The sequence below is a fragment of the Schistocerca gregaria genome, chromosome 2 (genome assembly GCF_023897955.1).
Source record: "Schistocerca gregaria isolate iqSchGreg1 chromosome 2, iqSchGreg1.2, whole genome shotgun sequence".
Taxonomy (NCBI): Eukaryota; Metazoa; Arthropoda; class Insecta; order Orthoptera; family Acrididae; genus Schistocerca; species Schistocerca gregaria.
This window is the reverse complement of record NC_064921.1, coordinates 512,308,011-512,331,536: the sequence shown is the minus strand read 5'-3', so window position 1 is coordinate 512,331,536 and position 23,526 is coordinate 512,308,011.

The following is a 23,526-nucleotide window of genomic DNA, read 5'->3' as shown; positions in this document are numbered from 1 at the left end:
AGTCGCGAGTCATAGGCTGGAATGTTCCGTGCTCCAGATGCCGATCAATTGCTTCGAATGTCTTCCTGTCGGGACACCTTCGTTCTGGAAATCTGTCTCGATACAAACGTACCGCGCCACGGCTATTGCCCCGTGCTAATCCATACATCAAATTGGCATCTGCCAAATCCGCATTTGTAAACATTGCACTGACTGCAAAACCACGGTCGTGATGAACACTAACCTGTTGATGCTACGTACTGATGTGCTTGATGCTAGTACTGTGGGGCAATGAGTCGTATGTCAACACAAGAACCGAAGTCAACATTACCTTCTTTCAATTGGGCCAACTGGCGGTGAATCGAAGAAGTACATACTGACGAAACTAAAATGAGCTCTAACATGGAAATTAAGCGTTTCCGGACACATGTCCACATAACATCTTTTCTTTATTTGTGTGTGAGGAATGTTTCCTGAAAGTTTGGCCGTACCTTTTTGTAACACCCTGTATATCTCTTCTTATAGCGAGCTCAATGGGCACAAACAATTTGAGAACAGTTGTGTCCTTGGATAATCTTCCTGTTGGATTTTTTCTAAAACAGGAAAGACTCTGCTACTAGCTATTTGACTATGTATGTCAAGGAAACCGCTCACTAGCTTCTCACTAATCAGCTCAACCAACTCTACTTTCCAAGTCTTTGCTCTAGTCGCCAATCGCTGAAATGTGCTTAAAAAAATGTCTCTGAGCACTATGGGACTTAACATCTATGGTCATCAGGCCCATAGAACTTAGAACTACTTAAACCTAACTAACCTAAGGACAGCACACAACACCCAGCCATCACGAGGCAGAGAAAATCCCTGACCCCGCCGGGAATCGAACCCGGGAACCCGGGAATGGGAAGCGAGAACGTTACCGCACGACCACGAGATGTGGGCGAAATATGCTTAGGAAAGAATTTCAAAATTAACGCAAAAAATCGAATCTTGACAATTATTTACTAGCAAGGTACCTATGAAAGCCACCGAGTACATTAACCTTATGCCGTTCTCACACTGACATATACTTGTAATGCAATAATATTGTAATTATGTTACTTCTTTTCAATAATATCATTCTGTTACTCCTTCAGAGATGAGTTTAGTGAAACTGGCAAAGGGAATTAGCAACTGCAGCATATCAATGATAGATGTTTATCAGACGTTCCGTTTCGAGACAATCATACTGAACAACACAAGAGATTCTCGGTGTTCGGTCGAGTTGTGTAATTTAATTTCTTTAGAATAGCCTTCAGCCTTTTCGTTAGGAACAAAACCACTGACGGTGCATCAAGCCGTTCGGTATAAGAACGAGGCATAGTGGTACACTTATTCGTAGCCATGAGTTTATTTTACTCCTGACGTAAAGAGGAAAGACTGCTCTCGTAAAATTCATTACAGATCCCAACACAACACTGAGAATCTCCTACTTGTCAAAATGGTAACGTATCAGGAAACAGTTATTGTTGATGGAAATTTCTCTGAGATCAGTTCTAAAAGGTGATAATGCCAACAGAGACGGAGAGACATGTGCCTTTAATGTGTTTTGTGCTTGGATCAGCCTGTTTCACTGCCATCAGCAACACATGTATACCTAAAACTCTTTTTGTTTTTGGTTTTGTATGACTCTTATTTAATTTTCTTCTACTATGTCTTGTATTTTGTTCAGCATGACTACCTGAATTGAAATTTATCTTTGTAAGCTCGTAAAGACTTCTTCACGTAGAATACAATTTTTGAGTTATAATCCCTCATCGTCTTCGCTAATTATCTTCAGAATATTTGGATACCATCGCAGTGAAGACAAGGCATCCTAATAAGTTTAATGACCACATTATCTCTTACTCAGCATCTGTTAATCGATTAATAAAATAACTCATTTCCCCAGAGTAGATGACGACGTCGGAGGCATTTACGGATTGTTGTACTCAGGAACGTTATCAGCTAACGAAATTGAACACTGTCGAGTAAATGCACGGGACAAACACTTAAGTTCCTGGTACAGGTCAAAACTGAAAGTTAACAGGCTCTTCAGACAGTTACTACGCCATAGACCCTAAGTACATCCAACTCTGTAAGTCACTTTATGGAGTATGGCACTAAATGTCTAGAAATGCCAATACTTACTATAGGTGGAAGAGTGCGGTAATGACTTTTTATTGCCAAGTCTTGCCGCACGATACTTTTTTCTTCCGCTTCACAGTCGTAATCTTGATGGAAGATATATCATTTAGTGTCAGTACAGAGCTAATTTATAGGCTATGGCAGCTTATGGGAGTTGCACCGTGGCAAAGCAAGGAGCGCAGGGACGGTACTAGTAGCAACAAGAACATTTTGAGAAAGTTTGCGAAGTACATATCGATATCATCATTTTGGCTTTTCTTCACAATAAATTTGAGTATTCTCGATTTTTACATAGCGACCCAGTGGTTGTACTCAGATGTTCCGAAAATTAGCAAGGTAATCGATGTTGTGGTTAAACTCATTTTCACGCTACGATTTGTTACAGGCTTTTTATGTTGTTCCTATAACAGACTAAAACATTTCGAGACTTTCCTCGATGCACTGGATCGTGCTGATAATATATTGTTGCCAAGCAGCACAGTCGACTGCAGAACATTTGGGACACTTTTCCTGATGCCTGGTGCATTCTTAATAGTGGCTGCTGTTGTGTCTACGTTGCTGAGCTTAGGCGAGAGATTCGGATGTTTCATAATAGCACAAGCACTAATTGTTTTAATTGAAGCAATCTGTGATTTTACTCTGACGCTGCAATTCGTGGTGTTAGTGTTGGAGCTATGGTCGCGATACAGAACCATGAACGCCTTGCTCGTGTCGTCTTTAAGCTGTGTGGGGGAGCCCTGTCTGTCCAGGTTCGTGCTCGGCTGGACGGAGATGGCTCCAGGAGGAGAGCTGGCTGGCAGGCTGCGCCGCCTGCTGGACGTTCACCTGGTACTGCAGCGCGCTGCGGAGGCGCTGCAGGCCCACGTGTCGCCTACACTCACCTTGCACGTGATGACCTGCATCGTGGGCAACATTTACAGTGGCTACAAGCTTTTGGTGCTGCTGTCGGCACCAGCGAAAGCGGAAAAAATGCTAATGAACGGATCAGTAAGCTTTGGCCTGTGTTGGCTGGTGCGGCGCGTGTTTGACCTGTCGGCCATGACGCTGTCGTGTTCGGCGCTGGGGGACGAGGCGGCAGCTGCGGCGGTTCTGCTGCGGAGGGCTGCGAGCATGGCGGGGGCGGCGCCGGAGGTGGAGGCCGTGCTGAGGCACGTGGAGCGGGCGCCGCCCCCGCGCTTCACGGCCTCCGGACTGTTCCCCATCGACAAGAGGCTGCTGGTGTCTGCCCTCTCGGCCACCATCACCTACCTCATCATAGTTGGACAGCTCGGTCTCCAGTGAGCTTACAGCTTACATGTAGGCACTTGTTCAGTTGCATGGTCCTGATGTAGTGCGTAGAAAATATTTCAGTTTTGTATCTGTTAGTTGTGTGGGTAAAAATTATATCTGATTTCTACTACTGTATAAATAATTAGTGGATAACAATCTGGAATAATATTCTGACACAAACTGGAGTACGACAGGTTACGGATTTTGCACGAAGGGTAAGAGGCCTTTCTATTTGCCAAAGCAAATAGCCCATAACTGATAAGCAGGGTGTTTATTCCTTGACTAGGTGATGTACCACAATTTGTTGCTTAGCAAAATGTTGATAGGGCTGACGATTGTTTCTGAAAGCCTAATTTAGCAGGCGAAATTGGAAGTTCATAAATGGTCGTGTAATGTGTAGGGAAAAAGAGTTCCTACTTACCTTTATATTACGTATTACTACAATGCCAATATATATACAGCACTCAAAAGGCCACATGCGATGTAGACACAATTACCTGAACTACAAGTGGTCCAGAGTTAACATCGGTTGACCGCGTTTTGGTAATGATACTGGAGACTCTGTGGCACCGTCTTGTTCTCTCTCATTTATTTACTTTCATAACAATTCTGATTTTCGTAAAATTCTTCCTAAGGGTGTCAGCTTTATCACCTACTATATCCACGCTCGTATAATCTCACTTCCATGCCGGCCGCGGTGGTCTAGCGGTTCTAGGCGCTCAGTCCGGGACCACGCGACTCCTACGGTCGCAGGTGCGAATCCTGCCTCGGGCATGGATTTGTGTGGTGTCCTTAGGTTAGTTAGGTTTAAGTAGTTCTAAGTTCTATGGGATTGGTGACCTCAGATGTTAAGTCCCATAGTGCTCAGAGCCATTTAAACCAATCTCACTTCCCAACCCAAAAAAAAGAAAAGGACGAAGAACGGCGAACCACGATGGAATTATCCGAAAGGGACATATATCGGTAGATGTGATGTACATGTACAGACAAACAATTATTACAATTTCAGGAAAATTTGATGATTTAGTTAGTAGAAAGTGCTCCAGAAATATAGCAAGTCAGTAGTGTGCTAGTCCACCTCTGGCCCTTAGGTAAGCAGATATGCGGCTTGGCATTGATTGATGCAGTTGTTGGATGTCCTCCTGAGGGATATCATACCAAATTCTGTCCAATTGGTGCATTAGATCTTCCAGACCCTGAGCTGTTTGGAGGGTCTAAGCATAATACTCCAAACGCTCTCAGTTCGGGTCAGATACAGCGAGTGCTCTGGCCAAAGTAGGGTTTGGCAAGCCAGAAGACAAGTAATCAAACCTCTCGCCACGTAAGGGCAGGCAACAATCAACATCTTGCTGAAATGTAAGCCCAGAAAGACTTTCCAAGAAGGGCAACAAAATAGGGCGTTGATTATTGTCGACATACTGCTGTGCTGCAAGGATGCCGAGAATGACAATCAAAGAAGCCGCTCTGTGACGAGAAATGACACCCCAGACCACTTCTCCTGCCTCTCGGGCAATGTGGCGGGAGACAGTCACGTTGCTACCCTGAAACTGTCCAGAGTGTCTCCTTCGATGGTTCAAAATGGTTCAAATGGTTCTGAGCACTATGGGACTTAACTGCTGAGGTCATCAGTCTCCTAGAACTTAGAACTACTTAAACCTAACTAACCTAAGGACATCACACACATCCCTGCCCGACGCACGATTCGAACCTGCGACCGTAGCGGTCGCGCGGTTCCAGACTGTAGCGCCTAGAACCGCTCGGCCACCCCGCCTTCGATGGTCATAGGGGATGAGTTCATTGCAGGACTGGTCACTGAAGACAATTCTGCTCCAGGCGCTGAGATTCTAGGCCGAAGCTGTTTCTGTAGACGCTCCGACCAGTTGTGGGGTATCATCCTGCCCGTTGCCCACTATACTGACAGTCAACTGTGAGTGATGGAATGTGGTCCCAGATCATTTATAGCAGGGCCCCCCGGTTATCGTTCGCAACACCCTTACAGCGCAGGTCAACGATACTCTGCGCCCCATTTTGTCGCCCCTTCATGGCAAGCAATCCTAAATTTACATTTCAGCAAGAAAATGCCCGCCTGCACAAGGCGAGAGTTTCTCCTGCCGTCTCCGTGCTTGCCAAACCCTGCCTCGGACATCCAGGTTTTCGGATCTCTCCCCAATTGGGAAAGGGAAGACCCCTGAAACCAGCTTGGAAGTTTCACGAACTAATACTCTGATTGGACAGAATCTGGCACATCCAACAACTCTACCAATCAATGCCAAGCCGAATACCTTCTTGCATAGGGGTCAATGGAAGACCAACTCGTTATGGACTTCCTCAATTTTTGAAGCTTTTTCTCTTAAGTAAATCATCCATTTTTTTCTAAAATCATAATCATTAGTTTGTCTGTTCACATAATCATATCTATCGATTTTCGTCTTATTCCGTTAATACTTCGTATTGCGTCTTTTTCTCGTCTTACAGTCTACTTCCTGATACGCTTGATTTTCTCATATGTTATCCAAAACTAGACATAAAATCAGATCGATTATAAACAAATGATCGAGATTTGTATTTCTGATTTAACGTAATAGTTAACATTAGCAATTACCACAAAATGAAAACGAAAACATCTATGCATGTAACTGATGTCCATGTATCGATATAGTGACAGCAAATGACAATGATCACTAACAAATGCATATTACTTTTATTCGCATTCGTGTAGCAATAGGGGCAAGCAAAGACTGCTTGTTGCCCTACATATAACAGGATGTTTTCACTAGCACTCTTCGTCATGTGAGAATTCTGTCAGTTTAAAGAAAGGATAATCTGAGCAATACTGTACTGACAAACAGCAAAGGTATCTCTGGATAAGGAGATACTTACACACCATTTCACATTATGTAGTTTACAAATTCAGACTTCAGCACTGACATTACCAAATGAGAGACAAGATGAAATTTTCTGTGGTTGCTATGTTTCTGCTTAATGTACAGTTTATTCTCAGTATATTGTTTTAATTAAGTTAATTTTTATGCAGATTTAATCCAATGTATTAGGTAAGCTGTTACATACACTGACCTGTGATATGCGCTTTCTCTGTACATTTTAGTTTCTGAAACTTAATTTACATCAAAGGGATACGACGTACATTGTCTTTTGTATGTTAAGGGAAGATAATAAATAATAATAATAATTAAATGCATTGTGCATTGAACGTGATGAAATTTAAGCAAGGAGCTTATCACATGAGATACAAAGGATTCCTCTTCGGGTGTATGGAGTTGAGTGCACCACTGAATGGGTATGAACGTCCTGTGTCCAGAGAAAAAGAAAGGTAAGTTGTGAGTCCAGCAGTTGGTGAGATCTAGGGGCAAAAACAAGTAGTAGTAGGTCTGATTTTAAACGTATTGCTTGGTGACCAATGGAGGTGACTGCGTTTCCTTCTTGTACTCATGTCGTTATGACAATGACGGCATAGAATGGTAGTGATATATGGACTCTTAACTTGAAAATGCCCTAGGAGATGAGAGTATCAAATGCTATTGTGAGGAAAACTACGAACAACCAACATCGGTTAACAATGGAGATAGCCGGCCGGTGTGGCCGAGCCGTTCTAGGCGTTACAATCTGGAACCGCGCGACCGTTACGGTCGCAGGTTCGAATCCTGCCTCGGGCATGGATGTGTGTGATGTCCTTAGGTTAGTTAGGTTTAAGTAGCTCTAAGTTCTAGGGGACTGATGAACACAGTAGTTAAGTCCCATAGTGCTCAGAGCCATTTTTGAACAATGGAGATTACGAACGTGAATAAGTTTTGTTGGTGCTTTCAACAAACAGTTTCTCACTTACAGAAGTTCCGAAAACATTTACTTGTGGGTGTTGAGCACATTGAGACGTTTAGTGATGAGCAAAACAAAAGCCACCTCTTTGTTAAGTTCAGGCTAAAGGTCATGAACAGTACAGGGGCCAATACAGTTCAGGATAAGTATTTTTCTGGGTGGAAATTCCTTAAATGAGAGCGATAAAGTTTTCTGAATCACACAAAAAATGCTAAGCAAGTCTGCCAAAGAGAAATGCATCTCTCAGTACACTGGCAGCAGACAGTCGCAAACTCTTCGACACAGCTGAAACACCGAAACGGAACATTATGTACACAGCAAAGAGATACACATCATTCGGTATATTCTGATTATAAAGGAACCTGCATTTTTTTATAATGAGGTGATCAACACAATACTCGGTTTTGTTGAACAGATCTGAGTCCATAGTCACTGAATAAGCATAGGCAAACCATGCATCCAAAGGATCTGCTCGAAGCTAATTTCAGCCAAAGATAAAGCACATGAAATGCAAGAACCTCACGGACGTAAGGTGTTTCTTTTCTTTCCACCAAACTGACTCACAAGGAGAGAACAGAAACAGTCATCAAAGACGTTCAAGGTGATTCAACTATTTCTATCTATGGGTTTTATGTAGCCGGCAGCATCTTCAAATACCACAGACAAATTGTCATATTCTCTTGCTCGCTACGTGCACTCTATGAGTCTACAGAAAAATAATGGTGATATTTTTATAGGAAATTTTATGTAGTTAAATTTTGTACTGGAAAACGTTTTCATTGAAGGCCACGGTTTACGAGTTATTCAAGAAGAATACGTTTGACGGCCAGCTTAGAACGTTTTTCTCGAATAATTCAAAACCTATAGTCTCCAGCGAAAACGTACCCAGTACAGTGAGTGAGGGTTACGGGATGAATAAAACCCGTAATAGGTAGATGCAGCTGAATCACATTGTATAAGTTTCAGCATGCAGAATGTGATGAAGATCCATTGTTCATTTCTGAGACGGACATAGTCAGAAGGTTTGATCCTTCATGGATTAATGAGGAAAGGCCCACCTCTTAGCCGATGCAGGCCCAGGATTGTAAACATGGGATTGTGAGCTTTTTCTGATAATAAAAATAAATTCTGTACTTACTTAGCGATTATAAATATCAGGTTGTTGGGCTTTAGTGATAATAAAAATGAATTATGTAGCTGAAGGAGATAAACACAACTGGCTATTAAGAAGTCCCAGAACCTGGACCAAAGTGGTCGCTACTCGTTTCATGCCGCAGCCATCACAGCTCAGGCCTTACATAAGCTGTCATTGTTCAGCACATTGATCCAGCTGGTCCCTCACTCACTCATCGCCCGTCTCTGGCCTGTCAACCCACACCTCCAGGGCACCTTTTCTTTATACCTGTCCACTCATGCAGTCTTCCACAGTCGTACACCCATGTCTACAGTCCTTGGTCGATATCGTGTAAGGCCCCTATACACAGGCAGACCAGTCGGGCGACCCGACCGACCAGTGGGTCTGACCAATCCGTTCGTCGATGTGTGGGCGATGGATTTGCGGTTGAGTCCATGGTCTGGATTCATCGGTTTGATCGACGCATCTGTACTTGCTATCCCTAAGCAGCATACAATTCGACAATTCAGGCAGAAGGGGTCCACCAAGCACTCGCCAGTCTCCACACACAGTCCGATACATCAGCGAGCATGTTGGTGCACCAGTCGGCCTGTGAATTGGAGCCTTAGGGGTATGCTTCGCCTTATGATCTCCTGCGACGGCAGTGATCACATGCATTTCCTCATCATACGTATCTGGACATCCCTGTGTAATGTGGAACCAAACATTTGATGTCACGAGAAGCAGACCTGGCAGTATGAGAGGAGCTGTGGAGTATTGTGTTGCCAGTAGAGAAGCGGTGACAGCAGAATGGTCTGGACAGTTCAATGACTTCGAACTCGGACTAGTCGTTGGAAGTCACATGAGCAACAAATTCGTCAGAGAAATTCACCCCTTGTAAAACTGCCCAGCCGACTGTTGGAGACGTGATTGTGGCGTGGCGTGGAAACGTGAAGGAAGAACCGTAGCTAAACCAAGGCCAGACAGACCTCGTGTACTGACAGCTACTGGCAAGCATTGGGAACGGTGTTTGTAAAAAAATCGGATGAAATTAGCTGAGGGAACCCCTCGTTAGTTCCAAAGTGCCAACAGCAATCCAGGTTGCACAATCACTGTGCGTAGGAAGTTGAAAATAATGAGCATGATGGTCGGGTAGCTCCTCAAAAGGCAAGAATTTCTATAGAAAACGCTAAAAGGCTTTTGAGATGGGGCAAAGAGCGAAGCCACTGGACACTGGATAACTAATTACTAGTGGTTTGGAGTGATTAATCACACTATATCCTGTGGAAATCCCATGGAAGTGTTTAAGTTTGCTTATTGCCAGGAAACGTTACTCCTTCATGTGTAGTGCCAACAGTGAAGTGGTGTTACAGTATGGCGGAGTTTTTCATGGTCAACACGTGGGCCCTTTATTGCGCTTAAGTAAACTTTAAATATGGAAGGATATGAACACATTTTACAGCATTTAGTACTATATACAGTAGAGGGCCGATGACTGATTGTATCACAGCGATAGTGCACACCGTCATTAAGCAGCATCTGTGAAGCAGTGGGTTTTGGACAATAACGATTCTGAAATGGGCTGGCGTGCCCAGATTCCTGATCTGAACCCAATGGAACACCTTTGGGATAAGTTAGAACGTCGATTTCGCTCCAGACCCCAGCGCCATACATTATTACATTCTCTGGTTTCAGCGTTTGAGGAAGAATTGGCTACTACTCTTCAGCAGACATTGATGATACCTCATTGAAAGTGTTCCCAGCAGAGTACAATCCGTCGTAAAGGCGAAGGGTGGGCATACCCGTTACATAAGTCAACTAATAGTCGTATGGATACATTTGATCAGATAGAATATGGAAGGAGATCTGCACAAAACTGGGAGCTAATTATACTCGTATACTGCACTCCAAACACCAAGAGCCTTCAAAATAAGGTAGGTAAAGAAAGCTTGCGAAAGAGATGAAAGGAAACACGTGTTGTTACAAAATTATGGATACATTTAATTAACGCACTTGACGTTGTCTGTGCCTCGATTTGCATTTCTCTGCTACCAAAAAACTAATTCTGATTCGAAAAAACTTGCAGAAAAGAATTAATATTACGCTTCAAAAAAAAAGGTAACATACATTTTTCATGCGCTGCAAACCCGATAGTGTCCTTGTGTTTTTTCTTGTAGGTTAAGCTGCATTTTCTTTTCATTTTCATGAAAGAAATATTTACGTTTCTGTACTAACAGAGGAAATTTATTAATTATCTATGGCTCCATACGGCAAGCTGCATTACATAATAAAGAGGAGTGCTTTTGATTGCAGTGTGGCCTTGGCATTATTGATTCATCTTTATCTTTTCCGCTGTACGTCAACTGCGACGCCCATCAAATAATTGAAAAGTGCTAGGATGGTTGTTTCAACAGCAAAAACCGTGTGCGCAGCGCCACTGTGTCCTTGGCAAGGTAGCCGATGATTTGATAATCTTGTCGTTCACGCCAGAAAGTCATCATTTCTTTCTGGACATTCTTTAAACGAGAGTGATTTTTAATATCTATAGCTTCGTTGCGTCTCACCTACCAACAATTACTATGAATTCCCAACGTCTCCTGCAGGAAGGATATTTATTTCTTTATTTTTTATTTACTGCTCATTATATATATATATATATATATATATATATATATATATATATATATATATAGGGCGGCCCATTGATAGTGACCGGGTCAAATATCTCACGAAACAATATGACGCAATGGTTGGACCGCTAGATAGCGCTGCCATAGGTGAAATTGATATCAACTTCTTTTTTTTTATAGGAACCCCCATTTTTATTACATATTCGTGTAGTACGTAAAGAAATATTAATGTTTTAGTTGGACCACTTTTTTCACTTTGTGATAGATGGCGCTGTAATAGTCACAAAAGTACGTGGTATCACGTAACATTCCGCCAGTGCGGACAGTATTTGCTTCGTGATACATTACCCGTGTTTAAATGGACCGTTGACCAATTGCGGAAAAGGTCGGTATCGTGTTGATGTATGGCTATTGTGATCAAAATGCCCAACGGGCGTGTGCTATGTATGCTGCTCCGTATCCTGGACGACATCATCCAAGTGTCCGGACCGTTCGCCAGATAGTTACGCTATTTAAGGAAACAGGAAGTGTTCAACCAGATGTGAAACGTCAACCACGACCTGCAACAAATGATGATGCCCAAGTAGGTGTTTTAGTTGCTGTCGCGGCTAATCCGCACATCAATAGCAGACAATTTGCGCGAGAATCGGGTATCTCAGAAACTTCGGTGTTGAGAATGCTACATCAACATCGATTGCACCAATACCATATTTCTATGCACCAGGAATTGCATGGTGACGACTCTGAACGTCGTGTACAGTTCTGCCACTGGGCACAAGAGAAATTACGGAACGATTTTTTGCGGACGTTCTATTTAGCGACGAAGCTTCATTAACCAACAGTGGTAACGTAAACCGGCATAATATGCACTGTTGGGTAACGGAAAATCCACGATAGCTGCGACAAGTGGAACACCGACCTTGGCGGGTTAATGTATGGTGCAGCATTATGGGAGGAAGGATAATTGGCTCCCATTTTATCGAAGGCAATCTAAATGGTGTAATGTATGCTGATTTCCTATGTAATGTTCTACCGATGTTACTACAAGATGTTTCACTATATGATCGAATGGCGATGTACTTCAACATGATGGCTGTCCGGGACATAGCTCGCGTGCGGTTGAAGCGGTATTGAATAGCATATTTCATGACAGGTGGATTGGTCATCGAAACACCATATCATGGCCTCCACGTTCACCGAATCTGACGTCCCCGGATTTCTTTCCGTGGGGAAAGTTGAAGGATATTTGCTATCGTGATCCACCGACAACGCCTGACAACATGCATCAGCGCATTTTCAATGCATGTGCGAACATTACAGAAGGCGAACTTCTCGCTGTTGAGAGGAATGTCGTTACACGTATTGCCAAATGCGTAGAGGTTGACGGACATCATTTATTACATTAATGTCGTATTTACAGGTGATCACTCTAACAGCATGCGTTCTCAGAAATGATACGTTCAGAAAGGTACACGTATCACTTTGGAACAACCGAAATAAAATGTTCAAACGTACCTAAGTTCTGTATTTTAATTTTAAAAACCTACCTGTTACCAACTGTTGGTCTAAAATTGTGAGCCATATGTCTATTACAGCGCCATCACAAAGCGAAAAAAGTGGTCCAACTAAAACATTCATATTTCTTTACGTACTACACGAATATGTAACAAAAAAATGGGTGTTCCTATTTCAAAAAACACAACCAAAACAAGATGCAATAATAATTTTTCAAAGCACTTTTAATTACGTCACAAACGTGTGGTAATGAAACTAAATAAAATTCCAGAAAATTAGATTATTTGTGCTCATCGCCTTGGTTGTAAGTTCATTTGATACTATATGTATGAATGCATTACAGTCCGTAAAATAGACTCACAATGTCAGCACGGTTTTTATGTGTTTACGTTGTTTATACCTCCGAAAGTATTTAAGTTATTGACTTGAAATTTTAACAGTATGATTGTGTTATTCATAGCATTTGGTCGACTAAGTATGCCAAATATCGACTAATATTTAACAGTACTTATTCAGATTCGTGGAAAGTATGTGTAATGTACTGCACGCACCGTTAGGTAAGTGCACGGCTCGCTCGGCCAGTAGCCAGCGTCAGCTGTGCCAGTGTGAGAACCAGAACCTGCTCTCCTCTTTGCCAGCGTGCAAGTGACGCTTTCAATGCAGGATGACAACTCGTAATAATTTCCTGCGTTATATGTTCGTGCTCACCTTGATCAAACGTTCCCAAACCGTTGGATTGGTTGCGACAGATGGTTGTTATGACCTCCGCAATCTCTGAATCTCACATTCTGTGACTTCCGCTTATGGAATATGAAAAGTGAGCGCATGTATAGTACGGAAGCGGGAGACTTCAAAGAACTCAAGGACAGAAAAAAAGGTGCGGTATACAAAATTTCCCCAGAAATGTATCTTCTGGCACTAAATATAGAATGTTAGTTTGTTTGCATTTATTGTACCAGTGGGCAAGTTGAGACTCTGTATAACGAAACTCTGAGTATATGCTTTCTCTCCCATAGTGTTCACACAAATCTGACTCAGCCTATACCGTATGATAACAGCTGGAATTCCAGTGACCCTGCGATTGAGTACTATGGTGACGGAAAACTAAGAACATGTGCACACACTATCCTGTGGTCCTACGTAAAATCGCTAAGCGAGTCGAAGTCTTTCATCCAGTCACTCTAAGATCAGTCTGGCGCTGCAGTTAGGAAATGGGAAAAAGAAGTTTTAAATTTCGTTTTTACGAAATCGTTCACGCAATAGAATCGCGCAAACATTATGTCGTTTGATTATCGAACCGACTCCCGTATGGACGACATTGTAATAAACATCACTTCCGTAGAGAAGCAACTGAAAGAGCCGAAGAATTGATAGCAAATAAGGCACTAGGTCCGAATGGAATCCCAATTTGTATTTACGAAGAGTACACTGTGTCACTGGGTCCTGATTTAGCTTGCATTTATCGCGAGTCTCTCACCCAAGCGACTGCAAAAGAAGAGCAGGGTAAAAGCGCGGGGTGAAAGAACGGACCTACTAAATTACAGACCAATATCCTTAACATCGGTTTGCTGCAGAGTTCTCGAATATATTCTGAGTTCGAATATAATAAATTTCCTTGAGACCGAAAAGCTTACGTGCACGAATCAGCAAGAATTTGGAAGTCGTCGCTCGTGTGAATCTCATCTTGCCCTTTTCTCACATGACATACTGCGAACTATGGGTGAAGCGCAACAGGCAGATTCCACATTTATAGATTTCCGAAAAGTATCTGACACTGTCCCCGCTGCAGAGTGTTAGCTAATTTACGAGCATATGGAACTGGTTCCCGGATATATGAATGCCCCCAAGACTTCTTAGGTATTAGAACCTAGTATGTTGTTCTCGATGGCGAGTCAGGAGTTCCGCAGGGAAGTGTGAGAGGAGCGCTATTGTTTTCTATGTACATAGCTGATCTGGCGGACAGCGTGGGCAGCAATCTGAGGTTGTTTGCTGATGATGCTGTAGTATACGGGAAGGTGTCGAAGCTGAGTGATTGTTAGGGTACAAGATGACTTAGACAAAATATCTAGTTCGTGTGATCAGCGGCAGTTGACTCCGAATGTAGAAAAATGTAATGTAATACGGATGAATAGCAAAACCAAACCTGTAATGTTCAGACACAGCATTAGCGGTGTCCTGCTTGGCACAGTCACTTCAGTTAAATATCCCGGTGTAACTCTGAAAAACGATATGCGATGGAATGAGCATGAGAGAACTGTGGTAGGGCAGGCAAACGGTCGACTTCCGTTTATTGGGAGAATTTTGAGGAAGAGTGGTACATCTGTGAAGGAGACCGCATACAGAACGCTGGTGCGAAGTGCTTTTTAGTACTTTTCGAGTGTTTGTGATCCGCACCAGGTCGGATTAAAGGTACAGGCTGGCTGCTATATTTGTTATCGGCAGGTTCGAACAACACTCAAGTATTGTACAGATGCTTCGGGAACTCAAATGGAAATCCCTGAAGGTAAGGAAACTTTATTTTCCAGGTTAACTATTGAGAAAATTTAAGAGACCTTTAATTTGAGGCTGATCTCAGAATGATTCTACTGCCACCACCACAAATTACGCTTAACGACCGCGGAGATAAGATCCGAGAAATTGGGGCTTCGACAGAGGCATGTACGAGGGGTGTTCAGGAAGCAAAGCAAAACATTTCTTCTGGGTCATTTTCAGTCGAAAGAATGAGGAATTTGTTGTGAGACATCGTAGAATATGTCCGCATCACCCTTGTAGTTTTATGAAGATCCGACAGAGGCAGCGCTATACGCAGCTATCAAAGTGAGTTCTTTCAGGGATTTACGTTCCAAGCAGAGTGCTGTCATTGAGTTCCTGCCACCACCACCCATTAACGGTTAACGACCGTGGAGATGGGGTCTGACAGAGGCATGTACAAGGGTGTTCAGGAATTAAAACATTTCTTCTCGGTCATTTTCAGTTGAAAAAATGAGGAATTTATTGTGGGACGTCGTAGAATATACTCGCATCACCCCTGTAGTTTTATGAAGATCCGATAGAGGCACCTGTATAAGCAGCCATCAAAATGAGTTATGTGAGGGAGTTACGTTCCAAGCAGAGAGCTGTCATTGAGTTTCTTTTGGCGGAAAACCAGATTACCGGAGATATTCACAGGCGCTTGCATAACGTCTGTGGGGAACTGGTACCGAACAAAAGTACGGCGAGTCGTTGGGCGAGGCGTCTCTCATCGTCGCAACAAGGTCACGCAGACCTATCCAAGTCCCACGTGTCGGCCAAGAACACACAGCTGTGACTCCTGCAATGCTGGAACATGCTGACATTGTTATTCAAGGTAATAGATGTAACACAACCAAATACCTCGTTCCTCAACGGGACGTTGTAATGTTTCTTTGTTTACGTGACCACAGCGGCACTCCAACGCCAGTTCTCGATACCAGTAATATCGTACTACTTTTCTGCGAAGTAACAGATATATTTTGTGACAATATTCACATTTGGTTTTATTAATGTATAGGTACTCCGATGTATCGGTATATTACAGTGATATGGTTCTTTTGTGTATTCATTTCTGTGAGACTGTCATAATCTTTGACTTACTTGTAACCGTTTTGGGGCGAATGCGCACAGAGCAGTGTTTGTTTCACTTTGCAGAAGTTAAGTTGTTATTTCGCTTTGTAAAAGAACAGTCAAGTCTTGTGTTTGGTTAAAGTGGAAATTAAATAATGAAGATTGATAAAAAACTGATTTTTGATGATGTGACAATGAAGAAGAAGCATGTGTGAATTTACAAGAAGTCTAATAAAAATGTGGATCGTGAACACCAAGTCAAAAATTATTTAACCATATCATTCTTCTGATCTGGGATTGTTTGATCATTAAGAATTTCCTGAAAAACGCATTTTTTAGGTATTCAAATGTTGCTAAAATACAGATCTGGACCTTCCAGCAGTCAAAGTGGAATCACCCTAGAATCAACAAGATGAGACATAACAACTTCGACGTAATCTACGTCGGAATCCAATCAATATAAGTGCCAAAATTAATGACTTTTTTTTACAGTGACTTCATTATTTCGATCCACAGTCAATAACTTCGTTGTTACCCGATAAAGCGACCATATGCTGCGTGAGCAACCATATTAATCTGATTTCTAACCTACTTTGCAAGTGGTGGTATTGTTAGAACGTCTCTGTTGGTAGTGCTGACACTCTCGTCCCCCACATGGGGTACTTAAAGGTCTGTGCCTGCTGGGTTCCTCGCCCTCTAAAACAAGACCATGAAGAGCAATGAAGGTCCATACGTGCGAAATTGCTTGCCCGTTACGAGGGTAATCGAGACATTTTTTGTCTAACAGCGTCACAAGCGATGAAACATGGGTTTATTTCCTCGAACTGGAAACAAAACGGCAGTCGACAGAGTGACTCCACATTACTTGTCGTCCGAAGAAAAAGTTCAAAGCCACAACATCAACTGGTAAAGTCGTCGCGACGGCCTTATGGGACCCTGAAGGCGTTATTCTGTTTGATGATCTGCCTAATGGTGCAACGGTCAACAACGGTCAACTCCGAAATTCATTGTGCTACCATCAGGAAAATGAAGAAATGACTTCAGCGTGATCATCGCCACAAAAATGAACTTCTCCTTCTCCACGACAACGCAAAGCCTCATAGAACTCTACTTACCCGAAAGGAGCTCAAAAAATTCATTGGACGGTTCTTCCTCATCCACCCTCCAGAACGTATCTCGCACTTTCCGACTTGCATCTGTTTGGCCCAATGACGGGTGTACTCCACTAGAAGAAGTATGTGGATAATGGGGAAGTTACTGATGCAGCAAGGCGTTGGATCTGACGTCGGCCAGTAGAGTGCTACCATGCGGCCACACTGGCGCTCCCAGTAACGCGGAGCAAGGCCATCCGCATTGACCGAAGATTACGTTCAAAAATAGACTTTTGTAGTCAAGAGTGAAGAATTATAGTGTGTACTGGAATCCTGAATCAAACTAGCCTGCTGTCAGAACAAAATTATGTTGCATTACTTATTGAACGACCCTCGCAGAAAGTCGTTTTTCCCTCCCCCTATTTGCGAGTGGAACAGGAAAGAAAATGACTAGTAATGGTACTATATACCTTCCGCCACGAAGCGAACGTTGCCTTGTGGAATATGTATGTAGATGTAGACTGTACTGTCACTGAGAGTACGAGCTGCGCTGGCACGAAGATGAAAGCTGAACCACCTTATTTAATTATTAGCAGTAACAAATATGTCAAACTACATTTACTTGAGTACGGCACCTACGATTTAAAAAGCAAATTAAGTTTCTAGCAAAAAATGAATATAGATTAATGTTTCAAATTCGTCAATAACAGTCAGAAATTTTGATATATATATATATATTTTTTATTTCTTTCGTTATGTACATGGGAAACATGTGTTTCAAGACATAATGATGACCCATCTTGTCGAACAATGTCTATATGAGCGAATACAGAGAGAATTTCGCATGAAAACATTCATAGGAGTAGTATTGCAGTCGCCCTATAATTATAAGATATATACCATTCATGTTTTTCTAACACGAACTACCCCACACAGACTTTGGTAAACAGATTGGATGACTGATCCCAAAAATCAGATTTCCCTGTTAAAACTACAGGGTTGAAGTATATCTATGTTCATTGAAGTTACATGAGTGTGAGAATTTTTAAGATACGTTCGCAGAAAGGTGCAATCGATTTGACACCAGAGTTTTGGGTGAGACGGATGGCAGAACTCAGATCTTTGGTGACGGCTTACCTTCTGATTGCTGCCGCTGCTCCGTGTTCTTACTGCGTTTCATTGTTTCCTTAATATTTTGCTGATCGCAGATGAACTTGTAATTTCCTCCCCAATAGCCTCGTCTCAAACTGATGCTAAGCAACGACATGGGCAGCTGCAGAGACCCCTGTATTGTTCAGAACTGCGTCTGCGTCGCGTGGCTATGTTGTTTACCCTAAGACAATAAGAGGAAACCAATCACGGCGCAATTAAGGGAACTATCCAGAAATAATAGCAGGGGTGTAACTAGTCTAGGACGACAGGGACAATTATTCGCAGGTGATGGTGGCCCTGGACAGAAAAATAGGAAAACAATAAGAAAATTAAAATGGGAAGGAAGGTGGGAAAACTACTAAAATAAATCATGAGAAGTCTTCTCCTATATTAAAAAACAAAAGATTGTTTTGGTAACGGGTTGGACGTAAGGATATGAGAATCATTTACTCTGGTCGAAGATCAGCCTACATTAGAGGTCGATTTTCACTTAATTGAGGCCGCCTCCATTGCCGAATTGTTAGCGTCGCTGCCTTTCGTTCGAAAGGTCCCGAATTCGACTCTCGGCACCTCCTCGTTTTTTTTGTGGTTGGGGAGGGGGGGGCCTCTAACGGGGTTGATTCTGCCTCCTGAGGCAGTACTAAGAGCTTCTAAAACACAGAAGCATCGGCATCACCATGATTTACCTACTGGCAATAGTGGCTGGTGGGATTGGCGACATGTGACCGCGTGTCTCACAGTCCTTGATCCCTTCTGGTACCGCCTCGTAGACAGCAATCTGCCAGTCTGAAGGAGCCTAAGTCCTAATCACTGAGTGACGTTGATGTTCCTTTTACGGCGGTTAATCGAATCTACAGAACGAAAGGGACTAGCTGTGAGAAAATGTTCCGTCTTGAAAGGTATATGCGATGCTGTGCAAAAAGGAATGAATTGAGAATATAGCTTTAATCCTTACAGGCACTATAGATGCCAAGACGCTAAGCAAGAAAGAGCATTGTATTGCGAAACAGTTGAAAAATTCTACAATTATTATTTTTTGCTTTGGTACTGTGGTAGTTTTTAAAAACTTGTTCCGGGAATACATCTACAGTAATACTAAAGACACCGAACCCTTCATGTCACATAAACAACAATTTATTCAGTTAAAGAGACTGACGTTCTTCAGGCTATGATAAACGTAATTCATATGAGTAACAAATTTGACGAACGAACTACAATAATTGCTCTAAAAACATAATCATAGCCTTTTAAGATTCAAAACAAACTACTAGAAAGTATTAATACAGGATGATTCAGATCTCGCTACCTATCGGTTCTATACAGCCTACAACGTTTTCAGATACCGCTTGCGAGATTTTCATATACTCTCACTCGCTAAATGAAAATTGCTAATCCTACAGAAAAATGAACAGGACTTTTTTTGTAGCGATCCTAATGAAGGTAAATTTTGTTCCGGCATACGTTTACGCTGGAGGCCAGTTATTCAAGAAAGATGGGTTTGAAGGTCACTTTTGTCTGTTTTTCTTGAGTGAATCGAAACCTACGGACTCTAGCGAAAACGTATACTAGCACAAAATTGAAGTACATTAAATTTCCAACAGAAATTCCGTTCATTTTTTCTGAACAACTAAAAGTTTGCGAGTGGCGAACAAGAGGCTACAATAATTTTGTACATGGTTTTGGAAGGCATTGTGAGTTGCATATAAGCCATAGGCAGGGGCATCTCAGTCGCTCTATATACTATCTAAGACCGTGCAACAGCATATGACTGTTTAGGAGCAGCGCTGTCAGAAGTAAAAGAAAGATGATAAGGATTTAACGCACCGTGAATGACGATGTCACTAGAAACGGTGCGGAAACTCAGGCAGGAAAAGGGTGGATAGGGAAACTGGCGGTATCCTTTTCAAAGGACCCATTCCAGTACCTACCTCCAAGCTATTGTGTGGGAAGACGTCAGTGTGAAAGGTTGGACGAGGATTTGAGTTACCATCTTCTCGAATGCGGCTCCAGCGTCTTACCACTGTCAGAAATAGCATCAAAGAAAGATAAAATCAACTACATGATGAAATTTTCAACATCTGTGAAAGGTGGTGCATCGAGTCAAATTAATTTACTTGGCTCACAACTGTTTTTACACCCCTGTTCAGTGAAGAGATGTGGTGTTCTTGTCGAATCTGAAGTTTCAAGGTTGTATTCTGTCGGTGTGGTGCTCCTGCATCAAATCTTCTCCTAAAAACTTCATGTAAATCGTTTATTGTTTCTGGTTAACACAATTCTGTGTCACTTTTTCTGGGTCAACCATATACGCCTGAATTGGCACAGAACGTTTTAGGCAAGAAAAAAAGGAATGAACTGAGTGTGACGGTAGTTTCATTGTACAGTGAAGGCTTTAAGAAAGTATGTTGATTTAGCTATCAACTTGCACTCAAGCGACATTAACTGTTTTAGGAATAAAAGGAAAATGGCACTTACCGCTCAACCTTTTAGTGATTCAAATGCCGGTGCTCAGGCGGAAGTGTCATCACCAGGGATATCAACTATTTTGTTAGGACTCATATAATATTGCGAAATTTATAAGATTAATGAATCGACTTTTGACACGAGAATTCGAGTAGCATGGTGCAAAGTCGTCGAAAGAATGTAAATCAGTATTTCTGACTACGAAACGAGTATCAAATTCCTCATTACAGAAAGCCCTAGAGCACACTAGAATTGAAACTGACGAACTATTCTGTCCCTCAAACCCTCGGATACTAAAACGGGTCTTGTTGGCTTTCCAGTTTGCACTCATGCTTACTTTACCTTAATGCTCAGTAAATGCAAGAGAATGAAAGCACGCCTGTGCTTAAGTATTTTCCTATGAATAAATGTTCTCAAGATAATTTGGATATTGTGTTTGGCATAATTAGATGTCATATTGCTTGGAACAATAATACAACTCCCATGTAATTATGCCAGCATTTAAGAAAATTTTCATGAAACATGAGCCAAGAGCATTTGGGAAGGCTGCTGCAAAGAACTTGAGCAAAGTATCAATCATAAGTGCTAAGCACTTTCTTACTATTATATATTTATATGATGACAAAGAGAAATTATCTACTTTCAGATTAGACTGACCATGTTGTTATCCATGATCATGACTACATATTGTAAAGTGAGTGACCTGTTTACAATTAGATTAATATTGTGAAAATAGTATGTGTGAAAACTATTCCCTATTACAGAAAAGTCATGACGTATTTAGCCAATTAACGAAATCAATCTGACTACAACACGGGAAATGAAGATTATCTGGTAAGTATATACTTATAACGTAATGGTAATTAGCAGGTATAGCAACAGAAAACTGAACATAAATGAACAAAAAAGATCTATAAGTTGCCATCAGTAATTAATGCGTTTTGACAGCTGGACGTATAGTTGGTCACTGTACACTGGAGGTGCATGTCAGTTTAAAAATGTAACAGGAGCGTACAGCGTCTCTGCAAGTTATTCTTGCGTCAAGCTCGGGTTGTTTACTGTAAATGAATGCATATAACGCGATACGTATTTTCCAGAAGAGGGCGTCTATCTTTGGTGTCAAAATACCATGTCCTCATCGTAGAATGAATTAGTCAGTATTGCCAAAAGTTATATATTGCATTGTATGATTGTATAGCGACGGCAAAAGATGTCTCGTTAATGCAGTTAAGCAATAAATAAAGGACCTTGGAAATGGAAATAAGAAAGATGGAATGCTTGCGTGTCACTGCATGTAATTAAATTGATAAATCAGACAAACAGAACAATATACGTCCTCTTAGTGCACAACGACACGTATTAGATAACCCTTAAATACGTAGTGGTCATTTGAACTAAACTTTCTTACGACACAAGGCATTTAATGAGCTGAACTGAGTGGAACAGTGACAGAATTTTCTGCAATACTCTTCGGATTCTGTACCAACGCTCTAAGCTTCTGACCTCATAAAGAGACAATGGATTAGCGACGACACTTGGAACGTTAGTCCAATCGCGGTATTCATACAATCAGTGAAAATTTAACCATGGAATGCTCTTCACGAATGGTTAACGAAATAATTTTGCAAGTAGGTAATGCATAGGAGTAACATCCAACATCTGACCAATCAGCAAGCATTCAAGAAGATGCATTCTGCACCAAACCACCTCGCCTAGTTGCCATCCACATTAGACCAGCAGACAGCACAGCACCGAACGCAACAGAAGAGAAAAGTAAACTGAATTTGAAACCAAGACAACGGATGCTCTGTGATTAGTTAGCTCTCCGATTGGTCGGTACTACAAGAAGCACAGTAAACTATGGTTCAATGAGCTCTCACAGGGTAAATCTCCACAAATACCGTGTTTGTAGCGATAGTGGATACATAACCACTTCGAGAAGTAGTGGAAGTATAGAAAACATAAAACTGAGCATTTAACGTGGCGAATTAACAGACAACTTTGAATTCCTTGCAGTGACAGCCTGTATGGTGTTCCCTTCTGTGGTGCCGTGCACACAAATGACTTTGTCGGACGGCATTTGAGGGAGAAAATAACGCATGAAGTCTACGTAATTACTCTCGAGGGTGATAGTAACCGCCCTTCCTTCTCTGAGATACTGATAAAGAATGATGGTGCTCTTATCATTCCTGCAAACGATGTTGTTGATGTGTATATCAATGGAGACATTAATTTCACGAATAGTGACGTTATGGTTAGGGGTGTTGTTACGGCAAGTGTGAGTGGTATGGATTTCCAGCACCGCGGCGGTGGCAGCCATTAGAGAAACATACAGAGGTTTGTACTGGTTGCTTACAATTAAAGTACAGCTACTCACAGCGGTCAAGTGTGGGCTGCAGTGGCCGCGCGGGATTAGCCGAGCGGTCTGGGGCGCTGCAACATGGACTGTGCAGCTGGTCCGGGCGGAGATTCGACCCTTCCCTTAGGCATTATTGTGTGTGTTTGTCCTTAGGATAATTTAGGTTAAGTAGTGTGTAAGCTTAGGGACTGATACGTTACCAGTTCAGTCCCATAAGATTTCACACACATTTGTGGGCTGCAGTTATCGTATGACAGCGAAACTTGGTAGATATTGTAATGTGTTAATGCGGAATCGATTTAAGCTCCAAAAAAAACTTTGTTCCAATTTCGGCCAACAGATGAAAAATCCTTTCGACGTCTCCGGTGCTCATAGTGA